Source organism: Montipora capricornis, chromosome 10, assembly GCF_036669925.1.
Source record: "Montipora capricornis isolate CH-2021 chromosome 10, ASM3666992v2, whole genome shotgun sequence".
NCBI lineage: Eukaryota > Metazoa > Cnidaria > Anthozoa > Scleractinia > Acroporidae > Montipora > Montipora capricornis.
In genome coordinates, this window is record NC_090892.1 from 18898976 (window position 1) to 18909387 (window position 10412).

Here is a 10412-nt window from a genome sequence, read left to right on the forward strand (position 1 = left end):
AGTTTTGACGGTGTAGAGAAGTTAAGTGATGTGCAGACAAGTGGGGTATTTAATTTTATTCAACGCAAGGACGTTCTTGCTGTCTTGCCAACCGGTTCCGGTAAATCGTTGTTGTTTCAGCTTATTCCGGGTCTTTGTTTACGTCTTAACCAAATGGGATACTGCGACTATCCGAAAAGTGCAATTGTGATTGTTGTTTGCCCGTTGAATGCCCTAATCGAATGCCATATGAAGGAGTTACGACAGCGGGGAATTTCATGTACTTGTTTATCCGGAGATGACGTCCATGTGATTGGCATAAATGTAATCCGATAAAAAAGGTCAACGGGGACGGTAAAAAGCACCGCTCCGTGCCAGAGGTTTTTCTCGCGGCTTCGCCGCTCGTGGCTTCGGCCTACGGCCGATTTCCCGCCGCACGCGAGAAAAACCTCTGGTGCCCAGGGTAGATTCCATCGTAAGTAAACACGAAAAAAGTTGACGGCGAACTGATGGACGAGCCTCGTGGCACAGGAAATGCAATAAGGGGGATTTTAATATAACACGAGGCAATTGTTTTTCAACAATAAAGAGAACATTTTTAATTGGTTACAATGCCAAGAGAAACACGATACGCATGCAACTTCGAGCGAGATCATCAGTGACGTTCAACATGGCTGATTTATACCTACGCTGTGACGAATGCTCAAAGAAGTTAAAAACATTTCAAGCGCTTTTGAAACACTTTGAGCAACGCCATATGAACAAGCCACTCCCAAAGCGGGCGGTATTTTATCAAAATGATGAAGCGGTTCACCTGACAAATCCTCAGTCTTTAAGATCTCCCGTTCTACAAGCCGAGTACAAAGCATGGTTGGTTGGTGTCACTGAACGCATCAATGGAGTTCATCACCAACGGCATAAAAGTAAGTTTACTCTTAAATTTAATATACCCCTAAAGAGTGATCAGCACTACATTTAACAGATTTATCAATTGATTGCAGTCGTTATGAGAAGTAAAAGCCTGCATGAAAGCCAAAATTATTCATTTATTATTCATTTATTTTCATTTATTATTCATTCTTTATATTTCGAGCAATGGTTGCCGCTTCTTTAACGAATCATAGAAGATTTTTAATTACACGAGATGTATAGGGACCGCATGCGAGAATTTCGATTTGATATCAGGAATTTATGACTTAAACATTCCTTGAAGATTACAAGTTTTGCAAATCTCAAATACGTAAACCACACCCATATCTTTTATAGAAAATTGGCAGTCCTTGGAGTTCAACATGGTTCCAGCGAAGTTCTTCAAACAGTTTCTTAGGGATCTTGACAACCCACAGCCTAATGCTGTCAGAAACCAGCAACATTGGCGAGCCTCTATTTTGTGCCCTTCTGCAAGGAAAGTGGCATACCGTCTCTTCGACTTGAACATCCTTAAAGTTGCGCTGGAAAAACAAAATATTGTTAATTGCAGTAATTGCAGTGGACCTGTCCTGTCTGCCTAACAAACCTACAATCTAATGCCTGTTTAACAAATCTACAACCCACTTCCTCTGCGAGTGAAATGCCTGTACGTGCCAATTGCCAAGATTCTGAAATTGATGTGTACACAATGCTTAGGTCTACTCTAGGTAATAGGAACCTGACAATTAAGCACATAAATGTTAACGGTCTTCTTGCTAAACTAGCTGACATCCACCTTCTACTTAGTGAAGTCAAATTTGATGTGCTGGGAATTACTGAGACTCATTTAACAGATGACATATCTAACAATTTAATTAAAATAATAGGTTATGACCTAGCAAGGCGTGATAGGTCAGGATCTAAAGGAGGAGGTGTGGTGATATATTTTCGTGAGGGTCTAAATGTTTATGAGGACTTGAACTGGAACGTTGATCAAGAATTGGAGGCAGTGTGGTTAAATATAACAATTCGCTCCCAATCAACCCTAATTGGCTGTTTATATCGTCCACCTAAATCTACTACCTTCTTCAATTCCCTACATGCCCTGTTGAACAGGATTTGGATTAAAAGGAAGAATGTTATATTGCTTGGTGATTTCAACTCTAATTTGATAAGTGATTCCCATTCAGCCCAGGACTCATCCCAGGCTGGCAAAAGGCTGAAGAGCATACTTGGCAGCTTTGGATACTCAAATCTTATTGAATCACCAACACGAGTCACTGCTAAGTCTAAGTCGTTAATTGACCTTATTATTGTTAGCCCCAATCATCGCACATCTAATATCTTAGCTGGTTCTTTGGATTTGGGGATCTCTGATCACCATCTTACATACGCAGTATTTTCTAATAAGATGAATAAACGTAAGCCCAAGATAATCACTGTTAAGAATTATAAGTCAATGGACATTGAAAGTCTACAAAATGACTTAGAGGAGGCCCCATGGCATATTGTAAATTCTGTTGAAGAAATTGAGGACAGTGTTCATTTTTGGGAGACTATGTTCAAACGAATTGTAGACTCTCACATAAAAAGAAGGAAAGTTAAGATTAGAAATAAATCGCTTCCATGGATTGACATTGGGATCAGAAAGGCTATGAATGAACGATACAAGTATTTGAAATCAGCGCAAGAAAAACCTGATGATAATGCTCTATGGAAACTGTACAAGATTAAAAGAAATAGTGTCAAAAAGATGTTAAGGAAAGCTGAAGCCCAATATTGGATTAAGCTAGCAGATAATGCATCCACTCCTAAAGATTTTTGGAAAATATCAAACCAAATCCTTGGTAAGAGCACAAACACAAGAACTGGTCCATTACAAGACACAGATGGCAACATAATAACTGATGAAGAGCAAAAAGCAGATTTATTGAACAAGTCGTTTTTAGATACTGCTATTAATCTTACAAGGAACTTAGACCCAGTCCCCATTGACACTACTTGTTTTATAAATAGGGTTACTCCGACTATTGAAAATTTTTCTATTTCATGGGATGAGATCAAGAATGATGTTCTCAAATCCCTTCAGCCAAATAAGTCGGTGGGCCCTGATCAAGTTTCACCTAAAGATCTTAGATTAGCTCAGGATTCTGTGATACAAGGGTTGTTTGAGGTTTTCAAAAAGAGCAGGGATTGTTGTAGATTCCCCCAGCAGTGGAAGGAATCCTTAGTTACTGCTCTTTTTAAAAAGGGAGCAAATTAGATCCTAATAATTATAGACCTATATCTTTGCTTAGTGTCCCAGGAAAACTGCTTGAGAGGGTTGTATGTAAGTCCTTTGATGATCATATTTTATCTAATAGTATTTTAACTAATAAGCAACGGGGCTTTAGAAAAGGTTATTCTACTTGAAGTCTTCTGCTGCAGCTTGGTGAAGCTTGGGGAGGGGCGTTGGATGGAGGTCGCAAGGTTGGAGTGGTATTCAGTGGTTGCCGTAAGGCTGTTGATTGTGTAAATCACACTATCCTTGTTGAAAAACTTATTGGTAGTATGTGGAATTGGATCAATGATTACCTCTCCAACCGTGTGCAAAGGACTCAAGTTAATGGTATAAGATCGGATTTAAGACCTGTTAAAGTTGGAGTACCCCAAGGGTCCTTATTAGGTCCCAGACTCTTTGCAACTTATGTAAATGATTTACCAGATCATGTTAACAGAGGGGCGTTATATATGTATGCGGACGATACAACAATTTATGTAATAGGTGACACTGTTGATGAGATCGTTCTTGAGGTTCTTGACCAGGTGTATACCTGGTGCCTTATGAATAGACTGATTATTCACGAGGGTAAATCTGAGGCAATGATTTTGAGCATTAATCCCTTCATTGGTCCTTTGAAACCTCTGAAGTTGGGTGAGGATTTTATTCAGTACATATCCTCTACTGCTTGTCTCGGGGTTACCATCGACGATAAACTGTCTTGGTCTCAGCATATTAAATCAATTTGTGTGTCATTCAATAGTAAAGTTAAAATGCTGAGACGTATAATCTATGCTAGAAACTCTGTACTTTAAGCCTGTACTCCAAAGTGTCCTCTATGGGGCTGTGGTTTGGGGCTCTGCCTCCACATTTAAAGAATTAGAATGGATACATATTAGAGCTGCTAGACTAATTCATAAGTTGCCAAAGGGCATGACTGATGAAGATATTTTAGCAAGAGCGGGGTGGATGCCTCTTGAATATTTTTTATAAATTTCGTATTTTAATGATTACTCATAAGGCTTTTTATAATTTAGGTTTAGAGGAAATAAATTCATAAGTTGTTAAGAACTGTAAGATCTATAATCTTAGGAGATATTTAAATATTTTAGTTAATAGACTAAACACTGAGCTCGGTCGTAATTCCTTTGTACACAGGGCTGCAATCGCCTGGAATTCCCTGTCTGATAGTGTAAGATCTTTTTCTAATCAAACAGGCTTTAAAAATGGACTGAAGCAGTTAAAACATACTGTTATGAATATCACTTTTGAAAAAGACAGCTCAGTAGTTTATAATAAGCATGCCGATTTTTATTATTATTAATACATATTTTATGCTTTATTTATTTTTAGCGATTATTTATCTTATTTATCTAAAGTATAATCACTACCATATGTATGTATTGTTAATTTTATTACAGTAGGTCCACATCAGCTGTAAAGTTGCTTTTTTTTTTTTCCTCTTGACCTGCTTTACTAAATAAAGTTATGTATGTATGTATGTATGTATGTATGTATGTATGTATGTATGTATGTATGTATGTATGTATGTATGTATGTATGTATGTATGTATGTATGTATGTATGTATGTATGTATGTATGTATGTATGTATGTATGTATGTACTCTTGAAGAACAAGTAAACTGGAATGGAGAGAAAAGAGTTACTGATAACTTAAGCGATATGGATCCCAGAGCGGCTCTTGCTGCTGCAAAGAACAAAGCCCACGGAAAGTCATCCGCAATCACTATTTCTTGTAGAAGCAATTTAGTGGTGGGTTATGGAGAAAGTAGAGCTACTCGCGAATTAGATGTGATTTGGTGGCCCAACCTGTACAATACTTTAGCATTAGGAAAAATGTGTATTAGACTGTATGTTAGTCGAGTTCATCTGGCATAGCCTATTTTTTCGTACATCCATAAAAATTGGTGATAGGACTTTCTAAAATCGATTATGTCCAAATCAATAGCAATCTGATAGGACAATACATTATTATAAAACGCATTGATATGCCATACACAAGCAAGAGCAATCAAACACACTATTACCTGATTTATTGAGTTATCTTGACATTAACGACCGCTGTTTTGAATTGCATTGAGTACTGGAATTCTTGACTAACTGATTGCACACACTGGTCTATCTAAAGAAATAAAAATCTAATGTGAACATTGTAAAATTAGTCACATGATACACCATACACATTTTAAGGAAATGCATTTCAAGAGAATACAGTATCAGTTGCGAGATTACAAGAATTATCAACCCCATCCGTGAACCCATGCGTCGAAATATAATATTTCTGAACTACATAAATCATATCACTACAGCCATTCAAACAATAATTTAACTTTAATTTTGATAACGTTGGCCACAAAATAATGAGTTGCATGCAATCACTTTTGTGAGTATTCAAGCTTAGGTTGACTTTAATTCTGTAAAGCAAAATGAAATTAAAATAGTGCAATAGTTGAAAAGAAAAACCACAATAAAAGTCTTGAGGAAGCAAAAAACGCTTACTTGTAGAGCTGTAATAAGCCCAGGTACAGTGTATCTTCTACCCATGTGAGCAACAGGATTGATTAATTTTTATGGCATGTTAACTGCAACTCCCAGGTATCTTCTACCCATGTGAGCAACAACATTGATTAATTTTTATGGCACATTAACTGTAACTCCCAGGTATCTTCTACCCATGTGAGCACAGGATTGATTAATTTTTATGGCATGTTAACTGCAACTCCAAGGTATCTTCTACCCATGTTAGCAACAACATTGATTAATTTTTATGGCACATTAACTGTAACTCCCAGGTATCTTCTACCCATGTGAGCACAGGATTGATTAATTTTTATGGCATGTTAATTGCAACTCCCAGGTATCTTCTACCCATGTGAGCAACAACATTGATTAATTTTTATGGCACATTAACTGTAACTCCCAGGTATCTTCTACCCATGTGAGCAACAAGATTGATTATTTTTATGGCACATTAACTGTAACTCCCAGGTATCTTCTACCCATGTGAGCACAGGATTGATTAATTTTTATGGCATGTTAATTGCAACTCCCAGGTATCTTCTACCCATGTGAGCAACAACATTGATTAATTTTTATGGCACATTAACTGTAACTCCCAGGTATCTTCTACCCATGTGAGCAACAAGATTGATTATTTTTATGGCACATTAACTGTAACTCCCAGGTATCTTCTACCCATGTGAGCACAGGATTGATTAATTTTTATGGCATGTTAACTGCAACTCCAAGGTATCTTCTACCCATGTTAGCAACAACATTGATTAATTTTTATGGCACATTAACTGTAACTCCCAGGTATCTTCTACCCATGTGAGCACAGGATTGATTAATTTTTATGGCATGTTAACTGCAACTCCAAGGTATCTTCTACCCATGTGAGCAACAACATTGATTAATTTTTATGGCACATTAACTGTAACTCCCAGGTATCTTCTACCCATGTGAGCACAGGATTGATTAATTTTTATGGCATGTTAACTGCAACTCCAAGGTATCTTCTACCCATGTGAGCAACAACATTGATTAATTTTTATGGCACATTAACTGTAACTCCCAGGTATCTTCTACCCATGTGAGCACAGGATTGATTAATTTTTATGGCATGTTAATTGCAACTCCCAGGTATCTTCTACCCATGTGAGCAACAACATTGATTAATTTTTATGGCACATTAACTGTAACTCCCAGGTATCTTCTACCCATGTGAGCAACAAGATTGATTATTTTTATGGCACATTAACTGTAACTCCCAGGTATCTTCTACCCATGTGAGCACAGGATTGATTAATTTTTATGGCATGTTAACTGTAACTCCCAGGTATCTTCTACCCATGTTAGCAACAACATTGATTAATTTTTATGGCACATTAACTGTAACTCCCAGGTATCTTCTACCCATGTGAGCAACAAGATTGATTATTTTTATGGCACATTAACTGTAACTCCCAGGTATCTTCTACCCATGTGAGCACAGGATTGATTAATTTTTATGGCATGTTAACTGCAACTCCCAGGTATCTTCTACCCATGTGAGCAACAAGATTGATTATTTTTATGGCACATTAACTGTAACTCCCAGGTATCTTCTACCCATGTGAGCACAGGATTGATTAATTTTTATGGCATGTTAACTGCAACTCCCAGGTATCTTCTACCCATGTGAGCAACAACATTGATTAATTTTTATGGCACATTAACTGTAACTCCCAGGTATCTTCTACCCATGTGAGCACAGGATTGATTAATTTTTATGGCATGTTATCTGTAACTCCCAGGTATCTTCTACCCATGTGAGCACAGCATTGATTAATTGTTATGGCATGTTATCTGTAACTCCCAGGTATTTTCTACCCATGAGAGCTCAAGATTGGTGAATGTGATGAAGAAATAAGTCATGTAACCCTCAGGTATCTGCTACCCATGAGGGCACAGGATTGGTTCATGTAATGGCAAATAAACTGTAACCCCCTGGTATCTTCTACCCACGAGAGCTCAAGATACAGGTTTAATGTTGGCAATTCTGGAACCTTTCTACAAATGACATCCACCCCACCTGAGGATTTGCAGCATCAGGTCCTTTCTGTGCTGATCCATGTTGCAATATCGCCACTTGATATTATCAACAGTTGCAGGGCCCTCTCTGATAAAGTCTCTGGCAGCCATGATAACTCCTATTCCACAGCTACCTACTCCAATCATCTTATCATCAACAGGAACTTGTGATGGCATTCCAAATCGCCTGAAACTTTGAATCATGTGCCAAAATTCTGTTTGGAGGGATGGATGATTTGGATATGATTCAAGAAGGAGGTCTAGTGCCTCTTTGACACATGGAAGGGCTGTTAGAGGCATCCGAGAAGCTAACCCATCATCAAAACACAACAGCCCACTTGTAAGATTGATATATATAAGCCCCCAATGGTTTACCATGAAGACTGGCACTAGAATTTCAAATCTTGCCACCTGCAAAGCTCTTGCTTTCAAATTCCTAATTTTAAAAGCTTTGTCATTAACCTGCATCCATTGCAAAAATTCTGTTGGGAAGTACATCGTGTTCTCTTTACCACAAATGGTGCTTTCTTCAATATATTTGCTAATACACACATCAATGACAAAGCTGTCAATGTACCGTTCTTCAGCAAGGTCACAAAAAGAAATCACATCAATGGATTTGCGATCAAATCTTAGAATTGGGCTTGATGTTGGTCGGTTCCAGAGGTCCTCTTGAAGTAGTATCAGTTCTTCTGGTATGCAATTCAGTCCAGAAAGCCATCTACAGTAGCTTCTGCAGCCACCTTATAGTTTGTTTCTGTGATTGTACAGAATGTTCGAAGAGTCCTTAAACCTTGTTCTGAGAACTGGTCAAAGACTTGGATCACAACACCAGATGGAAATTTTCCCTTTCCTCTCTCATTACTCAAAAGTTTCTCTGCTGTTGTGACAACTGTGTCACATGGACGTTGCAACAGAGTAAAGGGATCTACAAAGGTTGGATCATTGTATGCTATCTGAGCTTGTAAAGGGGCAGGGAAGCTAGTGATAGACGATACTGGTGGGACTACTGTATTCACAGCAGCCAGTTCAGCTCTTGTCGAAGCTGTGGATAGTGCTGAAGCTAACTGAGTGCAAAGCAGTTGTCCTCTGTCATTGCTAGGACTGCTTGTTTGCCCAGCCCCATCTTCCTCATGAATGACAACTGGCTGTTTGGAAGAACCAGCCTTAATGCACATGGAGTTTGGAGCATCATTAGTTGAGTTTTCTTTGGCACTTCCAGCTGCAGGGGTAGTTTGTTCATTAATGAAGTCAAGCTGTTTGGGAACACGATTCTGCATAGGAGTATTAAAATTATTTTCCTTTTGAGAAAAAATTGTTTGTTGCTGCAAGTATTCACTCTCCCACTGATCATGGTGATACTCCAAAAGGTTTGATTCAATAGTCTTGTCAACACTTGTGCCCTTGTCTTTATCATACATGTATACCATGAAATCATCACCAAATAATTTTATTTGATTGAACAGGTTGTCAATTGTTAATATCCAATCCCGATGTTCTTTTGGCCACACTGTCATGTCAATGGCTTTCCATCCACATCCACGAAAGCTAAACTTTTTCTTTCCTGAAATTAATTTTAACAAAAACATGTAGTGAAACTTGAGTCCAGGAAAAAACATTAATATTATTGACATAGATTAGAACCTTGCTTTTTTGAACTTGGTTTATTATCAGCTTTCTTCTTACTCCAGCACATTTTGCTTTGCTCTTTGTCCAATAATTTGATGCAAATTTACCCTAATGACCTAAAAGCCTACTAGCATGACTACATTTAGAAAAGACTACGGTGGCCCTGTTGGTAATGAGACAATAAAATAGACTATGGCGACCATGTTAAAAGTGAGACAAAAAGTATATACATTTGTTATTATATTTGCACTTTGTTATTCTTATTGGTACACATAACACTTAAAAGAAAGGTAATAAAAATATAACTATCAATCCCATCCAGCACGAATGGCATTGAGAACCCCAGAACTGGAAAGTTTGACAATCTAGAGACAAATATTATGTCAAATAATTTACACTAGACAAGTGCTCTTACATGTACTAGGATCTATCTGCACTCACCAAGTTCAATTGAGTTCTTAGCTTCATGAAAAGAGTATCGCAATGACAACAGCATTGTTGCAAACCAGTGTGTTAGTATTTGATCCACTGTAGGGTGACAATACATAGTAGTAATAATTAGTGTGCATATCCTCCAGTAAGTTATTAAGTGTCAACAAATACCATCAGGCCCACACATACATTTAAATAATATTTTACTAACAGTATTTTTTTTGTGGTACAAAAAAGATGACACAAATGAATACATGTACACTGTATTTTAATTAATGTTTACATATTACATGTACCTACAGGTCTCTGCCCAATAGGAACATGCAGATATGTACATACTGTAAAACTAAAATAAAATTGGCAAATTTAAGTAAATGGAGCGTGTAAATGCGGCTCACCAATTTTACAAGGTCTGAAAACAAGACTTGCCTTTACAAGAACCTTACATTTGTTGAAAAATTCACATAAAAACCATGGTTTATTGAAATCAGTCAATGTTACAGCTCATGCCTTGTTGATACCCACTTTTCAGTTTTGGGCTAAAATACGTTCTGCATGGTTTCAAAAACTGAATGTAACACTAAGTGCAGGCCATTTTCCTCATGTTAC

General features: G+C 37.6%; 1 pseudogene; it reads right to left on the reverse strand.

The window, feature by feature from the left end:
* Positions 1-552: 552 nt before the first annotated feature.
* Positions 553-10412, reverse strand: part of LOC138018375 (uncharacterized) — a 20917-nt pseudogene continuing 11057 nt past the window's right edge.